At 44.2% G+C, this 20,981-nt stretch overlaps 1 protein-coding gene and 13 non-coding genes across 18 annotated transcripts in view; 5 read left to right on the forward strand and 9 right to left on the reverse strand.

Annotated features, from left to right (window-relative positions):
- LOC103910797 (uncharacterized) overlaps positions 1-20,981 on the reverse strand; it is a 1,018,570-nt gene that overhangs the window by 687,301 nt on the left and 310,288 nt on the right. The window lies entirely within an intron of this gene.
- Positions 3,572-3,735, forward strand: LOC137494475 (U1 spliceosomal RNA). The gene has a single exon (XR_011014433.1). It is a non-coding gene; the product is annotated as a U1 spliceosomal RNA (small nuclear RNA).
- On the forward strand, positions 5,589-5,671 carry trnal-cag (transfer RNA leucine (anticodon CAG)). Its single transcript has one exon. It is a non-coding gene; the product is annotated as a tRNA-Leu (tRNA).
- trnav-cac (transfer RNA valine (anticodon CAC)) lies at positions 6,748-6,820 on the reverse strand. The gene has a single exon. It is a non-coding gene; the product is annotated as a tRNA-Val (tRNA).
- trnav-aac (transfer RNA valine (anticodon AAC)) lies at positions 6,925-6,997 on the reverse strand. Its single transcript has one exon. It is a non-coding gene; the product is annotated as a tRNA-Val (tRNA).
- trnal-cag (transfer RNA leucine (anticodon CAG)) lies at positions 8,329-8,411 on the forward strand. Its single transcript has one exon. It is a non-coding gene; the product is annotated as a tRNA-Leu (tRNA).
- Positions 9,488-9,560, reverse strand: trnav-cac (transfer RNA valine (anticodon CAC)). Its single transcript has one exon. It is a non-coding gene; the product is annotated as a tRNA-Val (tRNA).
- trnav-aac (transfer RNA valine (anticodon AAC)) lies at positions 9,665-9,737 on the reverse strand. The gene has a single exon. It is a non-coding gene; the product is annotated as a tRNA-Val (tRNA).
- On the forward strand, positions 11,069-11,151 carry trnal-cag (transfer RNA leucine (anticodon CAG)). Its single transcript has one exon. It is a non-coding gene; the product is annotated as a tRNA-Leu (tRNA).
- Positions 12,224-12,296, reverse strand: trnav-cac (transfer RNA valine (anticodon CAC)). Its single transcript has one exon. It is a non-coding gene; the product is annotated as a tRNA-Val (tRNA).
- Positions 12,401-12,473, reverse strand: trnav-aac (transfer RNA valine (anticodon AAC)). The gene has a single exon. It is a non-coding gene; the product is annotated as a tRNA-Val (tRNA).
- On the forward strand, positions 13,805-13,887 carry trnal-cag (transfer RNA leucine (anticodon CAG)). Its single transcript has one exon. It is a non-coding gene; the product is annotated as a tRNA-Leu (tRNA).
- trnav-cac (transfer RNA valine (anticodon CAC)) lies at positions 14,910-14,982 on the reverse strand. Its single transcript has one exon. It is a non-coding gene; the product is annotated as a tRNA-Val (tRNA).
- trnav-aac (transfer RNA valine (anticodon AAC)) lies at positions 15,087-15,158 on the reverse strand. The gene has a single exon. It is a non-coding gene; the product is annotated as a tRNA-Val (tRNA).

A 20,981-nucleotide genomic window follows, 5' to 3' on the forward strand; every position in this document is an offset into this window, starting at 1 on the left:
ACTATAAGTCTCTGTAATAAAGTTCACGGCCCTTTGGCCGCCTGGAAGAAGGAGGCGGAGAACCGACGTAGTTTAAAATTATTTATTAATAACAGGGACGGCAGCTCCTCACGGAGACAATGGGGGGGTTGGCGCCACAGCCCCTGCGAGACCTATATGAGATGGGCCGAGAGAACAGGAGATGAAAAAAAAGGAAAGACAGAGTACACCAGGAAAGGGGAGAGAGGAAAATGAAAAAAAAAATTGGGGTTCGGTTCTCCAGACACGCTGCCACTCGGTCCTCCACCAGCTGAGAGATGCGATGACGTGCTGAGAGCCCTGTGGAGGAATCTATCCACCCGTCTGTCTTCTGGCGTCCGGCGGCGGTTCTCCTGGCTGGCTGGCGGCATCTCTGGTCTCCTGCTCCGCTTCCGTGGATGGATGCAGGCTCTGGCATCATGGTGGATCGCGGCAACTCCCCCGGGTTCTGTGGGATGGCTCCCTTCAGCACTTTCCCCTTCGGTGGTGAGCCCTGCGTCTCCTGCTCCTCCCCATGCTGGGAGACGGCAGCAGGCAGATCCTTTCCTCGCCAGCCTCAGGCCGCCCCGGCACTCTGGGCAGACGAACAGGTTTCTCCCCCACTCTGGTTAACTCCCAAACACTCGCCCCTCTCTCAGCGGCAAGGGCATCTGGACAACGCGTCCCTCCTTCTCCCGGGCTTCGGCACCACTGTAATAAAGTTCATGGCCCTTTGGCCGCTAGAAAGAAGGAGGCAGAGAACCAACGCAGTTTTAAAATATTTATTAATAACAGGGACGGCAGTCTCCGTGTCTAAACCAAAACGGACGGACGGCAGCTCCTCACGAAGACTGCCGTCAAACTGAAAGCAAAAGTAAAATATGTCCGGGCCCGGTCCTCTCTCGGCTTCCTCTGCCATAGTTCCTCCTTTTATGGTCCAGAGCTCCTTCCGTGGGATCCGAGGCAGGTGCGCACCGCAGGTGTATCCACTTACGCGGTGGCCTTACTCCGTTCCCACGGCTCTCGGCCACGCCCCCTCGCCACAGTCTCATATGGATTTTTTGAACATCTGACAGAAATAAAGTCAATCAGGTAAGCAATGAGCATAGCTGCTGCTGCTTCTCTTCTGTTTCTGCATATTAACAGCAGGTGTTCATCATCAGTCCTCAATCATCACTTAATTAAACTCATCATCGGCTCATTAACTTTACTCTGCTGCTCAGTAAATTTTGCTCATATGCTCAAATTTTGCTCATTTGCTCAAATTTTGGATCATATGTTTTGTCCCAGCTAAGATCTTAAAATGTTCTTTACTTCTCATAGTAACAAATAATGATAATAATTGTCATGGTCACATATATTGCTGTATATGAAGGGATATTTATTTATTAGCATGATGGTTGCTATATTTTAATGAAACAACTGTTTACTATGTGAATGGAGCTATCAAACCGACACGAGCGTTGAAAATAATACATAAGCTAAACTTTTTCAGGTTTTGTGCAGCCATATATACATATAAGTAATATCACAGTATAAAAATAACCTACAACACGAAATCTCTAGGACAGGTGAACTTTCTGACGACACAGCGTCACCAGCACAGACCAAACACTGCACAAAGAATGAGATATTTCAAACATGATGTGACCTCAGCATTAATGTAACAATAAAAATAACTTACCGCACAAAATCTCTGTAATGGATGAACGTCTGACAGCGCAGCGTCAGGCACACAGACAAAATAATGCACACACAGTGAAATATTTTAAATGTGATGTGAGCAAAACATACTGTTTATCAGAACAGGATAAAAATAACCTACCGCTCTAAATCACTATGACAGGTGTACTTGCTGACAGCGCAGCCTCACGAACAAAGACAAAATGCTGTACAAAGAGTGAAAAACTTCGAACGTGATGTAACTAGAACATATTGTGCATCAATATAACAGTATAAAAATAACTTACCACACGAAATCTCAACAACAGGTGTACTTTCTGAAGGCGCAGCCTCACGAATACTGCTCAAAAAGTGAGATATTTCAAACATGTCGTGAACAAAACATACTGTGCATCAATATAACAGTATAAAAATAACTTTCCACACAAAATCACTTTAACATACGAATTAATCTCGACAGCAGATGAACTTTCTGACCCGATAAATTGAGCATTTAGAGCAAGAGAAACTTTGGAAAATCCTCAGCGCTGATTGGCCCTGATTTTAAACTTTAGACAATGCATCCCTCCGATTAGCCCAGGGTCTAAGCAAACTGTAGACAATCGCGGCTTCTCGTTGGACGAGAGTCTACAGTCTACAGTTACCATTGCACGTTCCCTGGGCAGATGTCTGCGAACTCCCCAAATGTGGGAATCTCGACTGCATAATTTCTGGTAGTGGGGGACTGCGTTCGCGCTCTCCCCTGAGCACAGTGGTTCAAGACAGAGTTCAGGCGGTAACGTCGGGCCCGGCTGGAGCGGCGCTTCCCTCTCTTCCTCGTCCTTTGCCAAGCCTCTTTTGCTCCAGTAGAGCTGCGCGCGCCTGTGGAAGGCCTGCCAACCCGTCGCTGGAAGAGTCTGTTCTGACGTCGAAAACTACTCGAAAGGTCCCCCCTCAAAGCGGTTTGACCAGGTGAAGGAACACGCAAAGAGAGCCCCCGGTGGCTTTTGTCCGCCAAGCGAGTGTGCCCTGTGGAATGTCAGGATTTTATTTGCCGGCCTGCCGCTGTTACTGATGGAACGAATGCAGACCGTGTGAAAGGTCATCATTTTATCTGCCATTAAGTAAGCGAACGCTTCTGCTCGGATCAGAGGTAACTTTGTTTCAAGAACTGCAATCTTTTGCAGACGTCTGTGGCGTTTTAGGCAGAGGGACGGTTCTAAACCAATCTGAACCAGAGGCAATTTCGCAGCCAGCCGTCAGTGGTTTCCTGTCCCAGGAATGTAAGGTGCTTGCAGCGAGAGGTTGTTTCGTTAGCGCTTCCGCTTTCGTCAGTGAAGTTCTTTTGCGGAACGTTTGTAGATCCCGTCGTGTTCTTCAAGCTATGTCGTTTGAGCACTGTGCTGATAGGCTGACGTAAGAAAACAGGACACAAAATATACAAGGCAAGAGTGCAAAGCACGGAGCTCTAGGCAAAGGCGGTCCGAACCGCAGCAAAGCAGGAGGTCGACATGTCCAAATAGACCAAATCAGAAACTAAGCAGAGAAAAACGACATCTGTAGAGAAAGAAAACAGATGGAGGAAAAGAAAGAAAGAACAGGAGGATCCCCTCCCCTCCCCCCATAGAGGGTCTGTTATCCCCAGATCGAGTGCGTCCAGTGGAATCCATGTGTTGGCAGCCCCAACTGATGACAAAACACAAAGCAAGCATCTGGAGGAAGCTCAAACTCTTCATGCGTTGCCACAGTTACTAGCGAGTGGTTTGCAGGCACAGGCACGTCTGCTGCAAGTACAGCGCCGTCAGGGGACAGGGGTTGCTGGCCCATTCCCCATGCTCGGTTGCTGGGCATCACCGCCCTGGAGTACGGCCGATAGAAAACGGCGGCTGCCATTTGCGCCACCCGGCAACTCATACCTACCTGGCAGGGGAGATACCATGATCAAGAAGGTGGTTCACCAAGGGTGAGGCTTGGCCATTGCACTCCGGCCACGCTGACCTCTGCGAATTCCCCAAATGTTGGAATCTCGACGTCATAATTTCTGGTAGTGGGGGACTGCGTTCGCGCTCTCCCCTGAGTACAGTGGTTCAAGACAGAGTTCAGGCAGTAGCGTCGGACCCGGCTGGAGCGGCGCTTCCCTCTCTTCCTCGTCCTTTGCCAAGCCTCTTTTGCTTCAGTAGAGCCGCGCGCGCCTGTGGAAGGCCTGCCCACCCGTCGCTAGAAGAGTCTGTTCTGACGCCGAAAACTACTCGAAAGGTCCCCCCTCAAAGCGGTTTGACCAGGTGAAGGAACACGCAAAGAGAGCCCCCGGTGGCTTTTGTCCGCCAAGCGAGTGTGCCCTGTGGAATGTCAGAATTTTATTTGCCGGCCGGCCGCTGTTACTGACAGAACGGATGTAGACCGTGTGAAAGGTCATCATTTTTTCTGCCATTGAGTAAGCGAACGCTTCTGCTCGGATCAGAGGTAACTTTGTTTCAAGAACTGCAATCTTTTGCAGACGTCTGTCGTTTGGGGTTTGCAGGGAATTTTTTCGTCAAATCCTCGTACAACGTCAAGTCATGACATTTGACAGATCCACGCCCTAGTATCATGGGTCATCCAGTGAGCAGAGAGCCATAAAACAAGGATAAAACAAGGATAAAACAAGGCGTACGCGTTGGTCAATCGAGCGGACAAAGCCAACTCAGCGTGACAAGCTCCCTGCAGGTATTAGGGCCAATTTACAATCCGGGCCCGACACAGCTGTACAGGTCCTTGCGAAATGTCCCCTTTCGTCACATTTGAAGCACCTGAATTCTGGGCGTTCCTTCATCACATTTTCTGAGCTTCTGCATAGTCAACAGGTTTTTACCTGATTGGTGTGCATGACTCTAAAGTGCTGTGGAGCTTCCGCCGTCTCGATTTTGGTACTGTATGGTAAGGAGACCATCTCTTCCGGAAATCTGTTTTTTACAAACCTTGTTCCATCTTCTATGCTTGTGCCAGGATACAATCTTCTTTTAATTTTAGATATGGGGAAAACTCCCCATCTCTCTAGCTTGCTTAAAATTTCTTCATTTGCTAGGTAAACAGGCAGATGCTTGAACGAAACAACATAGTCTCTGTTTTGTAACCTCCGTACTTCAGATTTCACTCCTTTAATTGTCAATCCATTGTCTATTAAAATTTCGGTGTCATCTTCAGTCTCCATTGTTACTTCATACTCCCTTTGTTTGTTTGGGTCTCACCGCCAGCATTCTTCCTTCTCCAATCAGCTCCGTGACTGCTTTGGTTATATCAAATCTTCTTGCATCTTTTACATTTTCTACTTCTACAGTTACTGTTGCTTCCTTTGTGCATACTCTTCTTTGTACCTCTTGCTTATCCTTACCTTTCTCACCTCTTCGTTGGCCGGGCTCTTCATTTTATTTATCTCTTTGTCTGTTGTCAAGTCCATTTTCTTTCCCTCTCCGTCTATTATCCAGCCCATTTTCTTTATCCTTTCTTGCAAGTCCCTCCATTTCCATGTCGTTGCCGGGGAATCTGTCCATGATTAAAAATAAAACACACTACATAACCACCCTTCAGTCAGCAAAATGCTGCTGTTAGGTGGTTTTTAAAGACAAAAAGAAAACAAACAAACAAAAACACTCAAGGTCAATAAACAAAAAGGTAGACAAACAAAATGGGGAGAGCCTTTCTCTCCTTACTGCTGCCAACTCACTTCCTGTTTGCTCTATAGCCCCCTCAGGGTGGTGTGGCCGTAAGCAATGACAGCTGTCAAGTGTTGGCTATTGAAACTAGGCGCAGCCCCAGGAGGTGAGCACAGATTAGCTGCCTGCAGCGCCAATGAGCTGGACAGCCGGAGCTGGGCAAGCTGTGAAGCACCAGATTCCATGTCACGGTACTGCGGTGTGGCTCCCAGGAGACAGCTCCTGCCAAGCTTGCATGTCAGGATGGCCGAGCGGTCTAAGGCGCTGCGTTCAGGTTGCAGTCTCCCCTGGAGGCGTGGGTTCAAATCCCACTTCTGACAAACTGAGGCTGCGGCAGTGCGCTCAGGCTGAATTCTTTAACTCTCTGCCCCCATGTCCGAACGATACAGTAACACTGACAAAGTGCCGCATCACACGGGCTTTAATGCAAGTGCACTGAAAGGGGATCAAAAGAATTGTCCTGGGATGGTGTTGCTTTTTAAGGTTTGCAGGGCATTTTTTTCGTCAAATCCTCGTACAACGTCAAGTCATGACATTTGACAGATCCATGCCCTTGTATCGTGGATCATCCAGTGAGCAGAGAGCCAATTGAGAATGTGCGTAAAAACAAATCTGAATGTTTCCGCCCAGTTGCTAACAGGAGACCCTCCGCTTGTAAAGCCATCGTGATAACCACAGGAGCCTCCGGTTAGGGTCAGAGCACTGTCTTGTGGTGCCAGCGCAGAGAGACGGAAAGTCACTTTCCACAATGTTTTCATTCAATGTTCTACGCTGGTGGAATCACCTTCCCATTCCCACTCGGATTACGGATACACCGGTGTCCTTCAAACGACAGCTAACACCCATCTCTTCAGAGTACACCCGAACCCCGGTGAATATCCCTCTCTCTAAAGAAAACGAAACTCCTACTCCAGCACTAAATTCTCTGAGCACAAACAAATTACTTGGAATAAATAGCCCTTTTTCGTATGCATTGCCTCGTCTTGTTGAATACCTCCACTATTGTATGTCGCTTTGGACAAAAGTGTCCGCTAATTGTATGCTTCCGCCCAGTTTCGAACAGGAGACCTTTAGCGTGTAATGCAAACATGATAAACACTACACTACGGAAACCAATAGGCCAGTGCTGCTTCAAGTATTTATAGTCTTTTTTTATAGAGCTGTCTTGTACGGTCTGCACCGTGAAGGGCCAGCAAACGCACTGGCCACCTGCTCATGCACAACACAAAGCTAAAAGAAATCAGATTCTACGCAAGTTTGCGACACCGCGAGGGGCGGTAAACACTGAGCTGAATTCAAACTTCTAGCCTCACACCGCTCTGCAGAAAGAATGTTTTCAGTGAACGTCAGTACTCAACAGAAGCCTGATTTGACAATTGTCATAAAAGCCAGAGGTTGTTTCCGCCCAGTTTCGAACTGGGGACCTTTCGCGTGTGAGGCGAACGTGATAACCACTACACTACAGTAACCTTCAGGCAGATCGAGCTGATAACCCTTTTTGATTGGGTGCTTGTCGACGATCATTGCTGGTGCGGCAGTGGATGCTATTATTTTCTCGCCAAAAGAACAGCACTGTTTCTGCTCGGTTTCGAACCGAGGACCTTTCGCGTGTTAGGCGAACGTGATGACCACTACACTACAGAAACCCCACAAGTGCTTTCACCAGCGAAGTTAGGCCTGCAAGGATAAAACAAGGCGTACGCGTTGGTCAATCGAGCGGACAAAGCCAACTCGGCGTGACAAGCTCCCTGCAGGTATTAGGGCCAATTTACAATCCGGGCCCGACACAGCTGTACAGGTCCTTGCGAAATGTCCCCTTTCGTCACATTTGAAGCACCTGAATTCTGGGCGTTCCTTCATCACATTTTCTGAGCTCATGCATAGTCAACAGGTTTTTACCTGATTGGTGTGCATGACTCTAAAGTGCTGTGGCGCTTCCGCCGTCTCGATTTTGGTACTGTATGGTAAGGAGACCATCTCTTCCGGAAATCTGTTTTTTACAAACCTTGTTCCATCTTCTATGTTTGTGCCAGGATACAATCTTCTTTTAATTTTAGATATGGGGAAAACTCCCCATCTCTCTAGCTTGCTTAAAATTTCTTCATTTGCTAGGTAAACAGGCAGATGCTTGAACGAAACAACATAGTCTCTGTTTTGTAACCTCCGTACTTCAGATTTCACTCCTTTAATTGTCAATCCATTGTCTATTAAAATTTCGGTGTCATCTTCAGTCTCCATTGTTACTTCATACTCCCTTTGTTTGTTTGGGTCTCACCGCCAGCATTCTTCCTTCTCCAATCAGCTCCGTGACTGCTTTGGTTATATCAAATCTTCTTGCATCTTTTACATTTTCTACTTCTACAGTTACTGTTGCTTCCTTTGTGCATACTCTTCTTTGTACCTCTTGCTTATCCTTACCTTTCTCACCTCTTCGTTGGCCGGGCTCTTCATTTTATTTATCTCTTTGTCTGTTGTCAAGTCCATTTTCTTTACCTCTCCGTCTATTATCCAGCCCATTTTCTTTATCCTTTCTTGCAAGTCCCTCCATTTCCATGTCGTTGCCGGGGAATCTGTCCATGATTAAAAATAAAACACACTACATAACCACCCTTCAGTCAGCAAAATGCTGCTGTTAGGTGGTTTTTAAAGACAAAAAGAAAACAAACAAACAAAAACACTCAAGGTCAATAAACAAAAAGGTAGACAAACAAAATGGGGAGAGCCTTTCTCTCCTTACTGCTGCCAACTCACTTCCTGTTTGCTCTATAGCCCCCTCAGGGTGGTGTGGCCGTAAGCAATGACAGCTGTCAAGTGTTGGCTATTGAAACTAGGCGCAGCCCCAGGAGGCGAGCACAGATTAGCTGCCTGCAGCGCCAATGAGCTGGACAGCCGGAGCTGGGCAAGCTGTGAAGCACCAGATTCCATGTCACGGTACTGCGGTGTGGCTCCCAGGAGACAGCTCCTGCCAAGCTTGCATGTCAGGATGGCCGAGCGGTCTAGGGCACTGCGTTCAGGTCGCAGTCTCCCCTGGAGGCGTGGGTTCGAATCCCACTTCTGACAAACCAAGCCTGCGGCAGTGCGCTCAGGCTGAATTCTTTAACTCTCTGCCCCCATGTCCGAATGATACAGTAACACTGACAAAGTGCCGCATCACGCGGGCTTTACTGCAAGTGCACTGAAAGGGGATCAAAAGAATTGTCCTGGGATGGTGTTGCTTTTTTAGGTTTGCAGGGCATTTTTTTCGTCAAATCCTCGTACAACGTCAAGTCATGACATTTGACAGATCCATGCCCTTGTATCGTGGATCATCCAGTGAGCAGAGAGCCAATTGAGAATGTGCGTAAAAGCAAATCTGAATGTTTCCGCCCAGTTGCTAACAGGAGACCCTCCGCTTGTAAAGCCATCGTGATAACCACAGGAGCCTCCGGTTAGGGTCAGAGCACTGTCTTGTGGTGCCAGCGCAGAGAGACGGAAAGTCACTTTCCACAATGTTTTCATTCAATGTTCTACGCTGGTGGAATCACCTTCCCATTCCCACTCGGATTACGGATACACCGGTGTCCTTCAAACGACAGCTAACACCCATCTCTTCAGAGTACACCCGAACCCCGGTGAATATCCCTCTCTCTAAAGAAAACGAAACTCCTACTCCAGCACTAAATTCTCTGAGCACAAACAAATTACTTGGAATAAATAGCCCTTTTTCGTATGCATTGCCTCGTCTTGTTGAATACCTCCACTATTGTATGTCGCTTTGGACAAAAGTGTCCGCTAATTGTATGCTTCCGCCCAGTTTCGAACAGGAGACCTTTAGCGTGTAATGCAAACATGATAAACACTACACTACGGAAACCAATAGGCCAGTGCTGCTTCAAGTATTTATAGTCTTTTTTTATAGAGCTGTCTTGTACGGTCTGCACCGTGAAGGGCCAGCAAACGCACTGGCCACCTGCTCATGCACAACACAAAGCTAAAAGAAATCAGATTCTACGCAAGTTTGCGACACCGCGAGGGGCGGTAAACACTGAGCTGAATTCAAACTTCTAGCCTCACACCGCTCTGCAGAAAGAATGTTTTCAGTGAACGTCAGTACTCAACAGAAGCCTGATTTGACAATTGTCATAAAAGCCAGAGGTTGTTTCCGCCCAGTTTCGAACTGGGGACCTTTCGCGTGTGAGGCGAACTTGATAACCACTACACTACAGAAACCTTCAGGCAGATCGAGCTGATAACCCTTTTTGATTGGGTGCCTGTCGACGATCATTGCTGGTGCGGCAGTGGATGCTATAATTTTCTCGCCAAAAGAAGAGCACTGTTTCTGCTCGGTTTCGAACCGAGGACCTTTCGCGTGTTAGCCGAACGTGATGACCACTACACTACAGAAACCCCACAAGTGCTTTCACCAGCAAAGTTAGGCCTGCAAGGATAAAACAAGGCGTACGCGTTGGTCAATCGAGCGGACAAAGCCAACTCGGCGTGACAAGCTCCCTGCAGGTATTAGGGCCAATTTACAATCCGGGCCCGACACAGCTGTACAGGTCCTTGCGAAATGTCCCCTTTCGTCACATTTGAAGCACCTGAATTCTGGGCGTTCCTTCATCACATTTTCTGAGCTCATGCATAGTCGACAGGTTTTTACCTGATTGGTGTGCATGACTCTAAAGTGCTGTGGCGCTTCCTCCGTCTCGATTTTGGTACTGTATAGTAAGGAGACCATCTCTTCCGGAAATCTGTTTTTTACAAACCTTGTTCCATCTTCTATGTTTGTGCCAGGATACAATCTTCTTTTAATTTTAGATATGGGGAAAACTCCCCATCTCTCTAGCTTGCTTAAAATTTCTTCATTTGCTAGGTAAACTGGCAGATGCTTGAACGAAACAACATAGTCTTTGTTTTGTAACCTCCGTACTTCAGATTTCACTCTTTTAATTGTCAATCCATTGTCTATTAAAATTTCTGTGTCATCTTCAGTCTCCATTGTTACTTCATACTCCCTTTGTTTGTTTGGGTCTCACCGCCAGCATTCTTCCTTCTCCAATCAGCTCCGTGACTGCTTTGGTTATATCAAATCTTCTTGCATCTTTTACATTTTCTACTTCTACAGTTACTGTTACTTCCTTTGTGCATACTCTTCTTTGTACCTCTTGCTTATCCTTACCTTTCTCACCTCTTCGTTGGCCGGGCTCTTCATTTTATTTATCTCTTTGTCTGTTGTCAAGTCCATTTTCTTTCCCTCTCCGTCTATTATCCAGCCCATTTTCTTTATCCTTTCTTGCAAGTCCCTCCATTTCCATGTCGTTGCCGGGGAATCTGTCCATGATTAAAAATAAAACACACTACATAACCACCCTTCAGTCAGCAAAATGCTGCTGTTAGGTGGTTTTTAAAGACAAAAAGAAAACAAACAAACAAAAACACTCAAGGTCAATAAACAAAAAGGTAGACAAACAAAATGGGGAGAGCCTTTCTCTCCTTACTGCTGCCAACTCACTTCCTGTTTGCTCTATAGCCCCCTCAGGGTGGTGTGGCCGTAAGCAATGACAGCTGTCAAGTGTTGGCTATTGAAACTAGGCGCAGCCCCAGGAGGCGAGCACAGATTAGCTGCCTGCAGCGCCAATGAGCTGGACAGCCGGAGCTGGGCAAGCTGTGAAGCACCAGATTTCATGTCACGGTACTGCGGTGTGGCTCCCAGGAGACAGCTCCTGCCAAGCTTGCATGTCAGGATGGCCGAGCGGTCTAAGGCGCTGCGTTCAGGTCGCAGTCTCCCCTGGAGGCGTGGGTTCGAATCCCACTTCTGACAAACCGAGCCTGCGGCAGTGCGCTCAGGCTGAATTCTTTAACTCTCTGCCCCCATGTCCGAACGATACAGTAACACTGACAAAGTGCCGCATCACGCGGGCTTTAATGCAAGTGCACTGAAAGGGGATCAAAAGAATTGTCCTGGGATGGTGTTGCTTTTTAAGGTTTGCAGGGCATTTTTTTCGTCAAATCCTCGTACAACGTCAAGTCATGACATTTGACAGATCCATGCCCTTGTATCGTGGATCATCCAGTGAGCAGAGAGCCAATTGAGAATGTGCGTAAAAGCAAATCTGAATGTTTCCGCCCAGTTGCTAACATGAGACCCTCCGCTTGTAAAGCCATCGTGATAACCACAGGAGCCTCCTGTTAGGGTGAGAGCACTGTCTTGTGGTGCCAGCGCAGAGAGACGGAAAGTCACTTTCCACAATGTTTTCATTCAATGTTCTACGCTGGTGGAATCACCTTCCCATTCCCACTCGGATTACGGATACACCGGTGTCCTTCAAACGACAGCGAACACCCATCTCTTCAGAGTACACCCGAACCCCGGTGAATATCCCTCTCTCTAAAGAAAACGAAACTCCTACTCCAGCACTAAATTCTCTGAGCACAAACAAATTACTTGGAATAAATAGCCCTTTTTCGTATGCATTGCCTCGTCTTGTTGAATACCTCCACTATTGTATGTCGCTTTGGACAAAAGTGTCCGCTAATTGTATGCTTCCGCCCAGTTTCGAACAGGAGACCTTTAGCGTGTAATGCAAACATGATAAACACTACACTACGGAAACCAATAGGCCAGTGCTGCTTCAAGTATTTATAGTCTTTTTTTATAGAGCTGTCTTGTACAGTCTGCACCGTGAAGGGCCAGCAAACGCACTGGCCACCTGCTCATGCACAACACAAAGCTAAAAGAAATCAGATTCTACGCAAGTTTGCGACACCGCGAGGGGCGGTAAACACTGAGCTGAATTCAAACTTCTAGCGTCACACCGCTCTGCAGAATGTTTTCAGTGAACGTCAGTACTCAACAGAAGCCTGATTTGACAATTGTCATAAAAGCCAGAGGTTGTTTCCGCCCAGTTTCGAACTGGGGACTTTTCGCGTGTGAGGCGAACGTGATAACCACTACACTACAGAAACCTTCAGGCAGATCGAGCTGATAACCCTTTTTGATTGGGTGCCTGTCGACGATCATTGCTGGTGCGGCAGTGGATGCTATTATTTTCTCGCCAAAAGAAGAGCACTGTTTCTGCTCGGTTTCGAACCGAGGACCTTTCGTGTGTTAGGCGAACGTGATGACCACTATACTACAGAAACCCCACAAGTGCTTTCACCAGCGAAATTAGGCCTGCAAGGATAAAACAAGGCGTACGCGTTGGTCAATCGAGCGGACAAAGCCAACTCGGCGTGACAAGCTCCCTGCAGGTATTAGGGCCAATTTACAATCCGGGCCCGACACAGCTGTACAGGTCCTTGCGAAATGTCCCCTTTCGTCACATTTGAAGCACCTGAATTCTGGGCGTTCCTTCATCACATTTTCTGAGCTCATGCATAGTCGACAGGTTTTTACCTGATTGGTGTGCATGACTCTAAAGTGCTGTGGCGCTTCCGCCGTCTTGATTTTGGTACTGTATGGTAAGGAGACCATCTCTTCCGGAAATCTGTTTTTTACAAACCTTGTTCCATCTTCTATGTTTGTGCCAGGATACAATCTTCTTTTAATTTTAGATATGGGGAAAACTCCCCATCTCTCTAGCTTGCTTAAAATTTCTTCATTTGCTAGGTAAACAGGCAGATGCTTGAACGAAACAACATAGTCTCTGTTTTGTAAACTCCGTACTTCAGATTTCACTCCTTTAATTGTCAATCCATTGTCTATTAAAATGTCGGTGTCATCTTCAGTCTCCATTGTTACTTCATACTCCCTTTGTTTGTTTGGGTCTCACCGCCAGCATTCTTCCTTCTCCAATCAGCTCCGTGACTGCTTTGGTTATATCAAATCTTCTTGCATCTCTTACATTTTCTACTTCTACAGTTACTGTTGCTTTCTTTGTGCATACTCTTCTTTGTACCTCTTGCTTATCCTTACCTTTCTCACCTCTTCGTTGGCCGGGCTCTTCATTTTATTTATCTCTTTGTCTGTTGTCAAGTCCATTTTCTTTCCCTCTCCGTCTATTATCCAGCCCATTTTCTTTATCCTTTCTTGCAAGTCCCTCCATTTCCATGTCGTTGCCGGGGAATCTGTCCATGATTAAAAATAAAACACACTACATAACCACCCTTCAGTCAGCAAAATGCTGCTGTTAGGTGGTTTTTAAAGACAAAAAGAAAACAAACAAACAAAAACACTCAAGGTCAATAAACAAAAAGGTAGACAAACAAAATGGGGAGAGCCTTTCTCTCCTTACTGCTGCCAACTCACTTCCTGTTTGCTCTATAGCCCCCTCAGGGTGGTGTGGCCGTAAGCAATGACAGCTGTCAAGTGTTGGCTATTGAAACTAGGCGCAGCCCCAGGAGGCGAGCACAGATTAGCTGCCTGCAGCGCCAATGAGCTGGACAGCCGGAGCTGGGCAAGCTGTGAAGCACCAGATTCCATGTCACGGTACTGCGGTGTGGCTCCCAGGAGACAGCTCCTGCCAAGCTTGCATGTCAGGATGGCCGAGCGGTCTAAGGCGCTGCGTTCAGGTCGCAGTCTCCCCTGGAGGCGTGGGTTCGAATCCCACTTCTGACAAACCGAGCCTGCGGCAGTGCGCTCAGGCTGAATTCTTTAACTCTCTGCCCCCATGTCCGAACGATACAGTAACACTGACAAAGTGCCGCATCACGCGGGCTTTAATGCAAGTGCACTGAAAGGGGATCAAAAGAATTGTCCTGGGATGGTGTTGCTTTTTAAGGTTTGCAGGGCATTTTTTTCGTCAAATCCTCGTACAACGTCAAGTCATGACATTTGACAGATCCATGCCCTTGTATCGTGGATCATCCAGTGAGCAGAGAGCCAATTGAGAATGTGCGTAAAAGCAAATCTGAATGTTTCCGCCCAGTTGCTAACAGGAGACCCTCCGCTTGTAAAGCCATCGTGATAACCACAGGAGCCTCCGGTTAGGGTGAGAGCACTGTCTTGTGGTGCCAGCGCAGAGAGACGGAAAGTCATTCAATGTTCTACGCTGGTGGAATCACCTTCCCATTCCCACTCGGATTACGGATACACCGGTGTCCTTCAAACGACAGCTAACACCCATCTCTTCAGAGTACACCCGAACCCCGGTGAATATCCCTCTCTCTAAAGAAAACGAAACTCCTACTCCAGCACTAAATTCTCTGAGCACAAACAAATTACTTGGAATAAATAGCCCTTTTTCGTATGCATTGCCTCGTCTTGTTGAATACCTCCACTATTGTATGTCGCCCAGTTTCGAACAGGAGACCTTTAGCGTGTAATACAAACATGATAAACACTACACTACGGAAACCAATAGGCCAGTGCTGCTTCAAGTATTTATAGTCTTTTTTTATAGAGCTGTCTTGTACGGTCTGCACCGTGAAGGGCCAGCAAACGCACTGGCCACCTGCTAATGCACAACACAAAGCTAAAAGAAATCAGATTCTACGCAAGTTTGCGACACCGCGAGGGGCGGTAAACACTGAGCTGAATTCAAACTTCTAGCCTCACACCGCTCTGCAGAAAGAATGTTTTCAGTGAACGTCAGTACTCAACAGAAGCCTGATTTGACAATTGTCATAAAAGCCAGAGATTGTTTTCGCCCAGTTTCGAACTGGGGACCTTTCGCATGTGAGGCGAACGTGTTAACCACTACACTACGGAAACCTTCAGGCAAATCGAGCTGATAACCCTTTTTGATTGGGTGCCTGTCGACGATCATTGCTGGTGCGGCAGTGGATGCTATTATTTTCTCGCCAAAAGAAGAGCACTGTTTCTACTCGGTTTCGAACCGGGACCTTTCGCGTGTTAGGCGAACGTGATGACCACTACACTATAGAAACCCCACAAGTGCTTGCACCAGCGAAGTTAGGCCTGCAAGGATAAAACAAGGCGTACGCGTTGGTCAATCGAGCGGACAAAGTCAACTCGGCGTGACAAGCTCCCTGCAGGTATTAGGGCCAATTTACAATCCGGGCCCGACACAGCTGTACAGGTCCTTGCGAAATGTCCCCTTTCATCACATTTGAAGCACCTGAATTCTGGGCGTTCCTTCATCACATTTTCTGAGCTCATGCATAGTCGACAGGTTTTTACCTGATTGGTGTGCATGACTCTAAAGTGCTGTGGCCCTTCTGCCGTCTTGATCACATGTTTTTTGATTTGTCAGGGAAACCAGAGCACCCAGAGGAAACCCACACGAACATGGGGAGAACATGCAAACTCCACACAGAAACACCAACTGACCCAGCTTAGGCTCGAACTAGTGACCTTCTTGCTGTAAGGCGAACATGCTACCCACTGCACCACCATGCAGCCACCATACACATTTTTTCCTAAAATGTATATATATTTTAAGTCTCAGCTCTGCAATTTAACTATTTTTGTGGCAAATATTTTTTCATTTTCTTTCAAACAGTAGGCTGAAAAAAAAAAAACTAATTTTAGAATAACAATTAAATTGCCGGCAATGTGGTGGCGCTGAGGGTAGAACGTTCGCCTCACAGTAAGAAAGTCGTTGGCTCGAGCCTCAGCTAGGTCAGGTGGCATTTCTGTGTGGAGTTTGCATGTTCTCCCTGTGTTTGTGTGGGTGTCCTCCGGGTGCTCTGGTTTCCTCCACAAATCCAAAGACATGTGGTAAAGGTAAATTGAGTAGGCTCAAATATATATATATATATGTGTGTGTGTGTGTGTGTTTGGATGTTTCCCATTGCAGCTGGAAGGGCATCTGTTGTGTAAAACATGGATGGTGCTGGATAAGCTCTTGGGTTATTCCATTGTAGCAATTCCAGACTAATAAAGGGACTAAGCTGAAAAGAAAATTAATGAATTTAGTCGGAATTTAAAGGTTTTTGCATCTGATTTCAATATATATTTTTTTTTGCATTATAAGCTAAGCTTATTGCGCTGTAGGTTTTTGCTTCTACATTTTACCAACAGTAAACCGGAGCATTATTGAACAAAGAAACATACAAAAGAACCCTTCCTTTTCATTGATACAACCTTTATGCAAAAATCTCCAAAAATGAGCTCTCTACACTTTTGAGCGAACTCTGTTCATATTCCTGGTGTGAAGCTGATTCTGTTAAATTGCTCCCTGTTCGCAAAGTACAGCTCTGCAATTGCAGCGAGCTGGGCCACTGCATTTTGAGAGACACCTTCTCTCTGGAACGCTCTGGTCATGGTTGCTCCACGTCTTGTCAGCTTCAAAAGCCTTTTGTAGCATGTATGACATCACAAACATTATTAGCTGAAAAACTATTTAAAACAATTAATACCTTTATGACCAAATAATTACAATGCAACCACCTATCGTAAGCCTAATGAGCACGTAAAATTATATAAGTATCAAATGCACATTTGTTTGTGTGTGTGTGTGTGAGTGAAAGACAGCATGTAGAAGTGTGTGTAAGAGAGAGAGCCAGTACATGTTTATGAGAAAGCATGTAGAAGTGTGTGTGTGAGAGGGAGGGCTTATCTTTGTGAGTGAGAGCATGTACATGTGTCTGTGAGATGTCGATGTGTTTGTGTTGGCAACATTGTATCATTTACAGTCATGCTAAAAAAGTCATTCTGGATTAAATTGAGATAGAATGTAGGTGTGTGTGAGAGAGAGCATGTACATGAGTGAGTGTGTACAAGTGTGTGTGTGTGTGTGTTTGAGCGAGAAAAGTTAGTTAGTGTTGTGCTGAAATTTGATATGTCCTGAAAACTTGTCAGACCAAACAGTTATTTACTTTTTGGTTTTATTTATTTAATAAATGTATATGGTATTTAAGCAAAGTTTTAGGGGAACTGGATATAATTATAAAGAATATTATTTTTTACATAATATAATCATTTTTATTTAAAAATTTTATTTGAAATAATAGTAGGCCTACACACACACACACACACACACACACACACACACACACACACACACACACAGTCTAAAAATTGATCATTAAGCATGTAATATACACCCAGTCTAAAGCATGTAGTTTCCAGAAGCAATCAAACTGCTCAAGGCTGGGCTAATGCTGGTTTCATCTTTGGGTAGAGACTCAATAATATCCATCTGCACAGTGTGACATCACATTCGACCGGCGCGCACGTGTGTGTGTGTGGCTTTTTTTCTGTGTTAGTGGGCGAGGCCGCAGTTTTCAAATCTCCCGGGTTTGCGCACACAACTACTTGTGTTTCGTAGATACGTCATCACGAAACATCTAATGACCCGTTATCAAGACGACTCATTTGAAGCACTATGAGTCGACTCTTTTATAGATGAATCAACAGTGTTAAACACTGTACACTTACAGATTTATGCCTTAGCTGGATATTTCACTTCACTTAGAGCTGTTACACACAACATGGAAGGGCATTTTCAAAAAAAACATAATATGGGCTCTTTAACAAAATAAATACACTATTTAAATAAAATAGAAATCAACAAGTGAAATAGAAGAAACTGTAGAACTATTATGGTTATAAACTATATAAATACACACACATGTAAGAGTCCATCTATTAGTCCCATGACGGAGCTAACAGCATGGGTGAAGGTTAAATGCGTTTAAGCCTTTTAGCACATGTGAAAAGAAATATTTTTGTTCGTTATAATTTATTTTAATTTGTTTCTAGCTCTGAATTTTACCTTGACTCCAATTTATAATAGTTTTAGATTTCGATTCATCTAATTCAAGCTGATTACCTTATAGGTTGTGATTAGGTCTAATTTAGATTTATTAACCTAATAAATCCGTATATTCCATTAATGTTTCATCGTTTACTCAAAGTCGCTTAGAGTCAGTATGCTGGCCAGTTTCATCTGCTCACGGACACATCTTCGCCAGTTCCGATTCTTAGCAGATATGCTAATTTCCTTTAAGTAATAACAGGCCGCCCCATGCTTGCTCATACTTAAAGAAAGTTTGATTTAGCCCCTAGATTATATCATCAGTGATTGTCAGAAATCAACAGGTCTCTAATGCTGTGCCTATGCTCCATCCATTGCGCCTGAATGGATGACTAATCCTGGTTGTAGGCTGCGGAAACGTCAGCCTAAATAATCTACTAGATTTAAATGATTTCAGGAGATATTAGAGTTAAACAAGAATTTTACATTTATTTGTCAGAAAAAAGATTTTCCATTGCAGTTCACATAATTGTACAACATCAATTACTCAAAGATACATTTAAGAGTTATAAAGGAATACCTGACCATGTAGAAATACATTGCAGCATATAAGTCCTGATGCAGAGCTCAGAGACTCACAACCTGCAATGGAGTATCCTGTCTACAGGATCCCACGGACACTTCTGCACCCTTTGCCTAAATACTCAAATCATCATAAATTCAAGACAATAAAAGCTTCACCAAGACTCTTGCCTGGTCATGAGTTCATGCGAAGACCATTTTGCCTGGAGTGGAGCATCTGGCAAAGATCTTATTAAAGTAAAACCCAAATTAACTGAAATAGGGGAGATTGTAAAATATTACAGTTAAATTAAGACCTCTTTATCAATCACACAGAGACATTTTAAATCACACCAAACATGAATATAAAGCCACAAGATACACCATATTAAGAATTTAAACATTTGGTGTGAAATGTGAGTGAGCTGCTCTGGTGGAGAAGGTAAAGTTCAGGGCAAAGAGGGGGGCTCAGGATGAACAACTGAACAACTGGTTTTCTAGCTGATCTTCTTCTCACATTTGGAAAGTTTATTGTTTTAGTGACTGACCATTCTCATGCTCTTGTCTCGTGTGGAGTTCCATAACAGTTTCAGGGTTTATTATTATGGAGAGATATAGCCATCCTTACATTATTATGTGCATATCTAATCTTAAACTGTAGTTCTCCTGTACACTGAATGATCATATTTGAAACTTTTCATAAAATCATCAAACAATGTGTACCTAAAAAGCATTTTCTAAAAAATAAAAGAAGTTCTGTCCTATTGTCACTAAGTTATTGTTACTTTTTTTCTACTGGATATGTGGTTTATATATATATATATATATATATATATATATTTTTTTTTTTTTTTTTTTTTTTTTTTTTTGTCTATTTGCTGGCTTGCTATCAGAAAACAAACAAACACTAAGCTAGGCGATAAGTTAATTAAATTCTACAATTACAAGTGATTTGTAATTTGTTCTTTTATACCCCATTTTTGTTTAATAATGTTTTTCTATGCAGACTTTATGTGTTGGTCTAATATTTGTATAAAGAAAGATTTCATTTGCATTTACTCATTTAGCATCTTTTATCCTGTGACAACAACTAGTGACAAAAGAAGAAACAGACTCAGCCTACCAAAAGTTCAGAGCTTGTGTTTTTAAATGCTAACAAACCTTAAGCCAAGTCTAACAAGTAAAGCCACACAGTATTGTTTTAAAGCTTATTTAATTTAAATTCTTTAAAAAAAAATGCACTGTTCTATTCTTAAGTCAAGTTGTTAAGCTCATTAGGCCCTGTGGCTTTTGTATTTTTATTTGTATAATTTTTCACTTAAATTGCTTTTCATAAAGACATCTATTGGGAAGAGTTGCCATATTTGATATAAAGCTTTTATGGCACAAACGTGTTATATAATTTAAAGCTTACTTGTTTTTATTTATTATAAAGCCTAGCTTGATGTTTTCTTTTGATTATTTTATTGTTGTTAAAAACTATTCACAAAGACAATTTGATATATTAAATAATTCATCTCTTATGCTTTCTTTCACGTTATGTGACAAAAGAATGAATGACTCGGATTAAATAAAAGATTAATTAATTCGCTCATGCGCACGTTGTGTAGTGCGAGACAAGATCAGTTTATTTTTCAAGTCCTCTATCGAGTCTGAGTTGTTCGTTCACCACGTGAAAGACTAAAGCCTAGCCAATTATATGCATTTAGAGCCAGAAAAATAATTGATCCGTTCACCTCTCAAGGCCTCATTCTGAGTCGTTCATCTCGTGAAAGAAAGAAGCCAATCGTATGCATTTAGAGCCGGAAAAATAATTTATCCGTTCACCTCTCGAGTCCTTGGGTTTGAGTCATTCGTTCAAGTGATGACCGAACGACTCAAGAACCAGAAGACTCGAAAGGTGAACTAATTATCATGGCTCCTATCGGCTCAGACTGGGTACATTGGTTAAGATTATATGTGACTGTCAGTGTAACGTGAACGCACCACTGACATTTGAAGACATGAAGAGGTGAGCTGAGCAAGGAGACAACAATACCTATAGACAAAAGAGCAGGTAAACATTACAATATTATTTTCTTATTCTTATAGTATTCTATTTATGATTTTTTTTGTTGTGTAATCAACCTTCTGGGCTAGTTGTAGATGTGTTTGGAAGCAGTTTCTAACATTTTGATACAATTTTGGCAAATTGAACCGAATGAACAAAATGACTCGAAAAAATCGAAAAATGACTCGAAAATCTCGATGAACGAGACTCAAAGATCCGAGTCAGTAAAATGATCCGAACTTCCCATCACTATTGAGTATGCGAAATTCTGTTGTACGCCGCTGCAAAAAGGGGCGGGATTAAACAAGATGATTAGACATGAATGGTTTCTCTCCAGTGTGGATCCTCATGTGTCGATGAAGGTTTGATGAAAAGTTAAAACTCTTCCCACACTGAGTGCATGTGAATGGTTTCTCTCCAGTGTGGATTCTCATGTGT

Source organism: Danio rerio, chromosome 4 (assembly GCF_049306965.1).
Source record: "Danio rerio strain Tuebingen ecotype United States chromosome 4, GRCz12tu, whole genome shotgun sequence".
Taxonomy (NCBI): domain Eukaryota; kingdom Metazoa; phylum Chordata; class Actinopteri; order Cypriniformes; family Danionidae; genus Danio; species Danio rerio.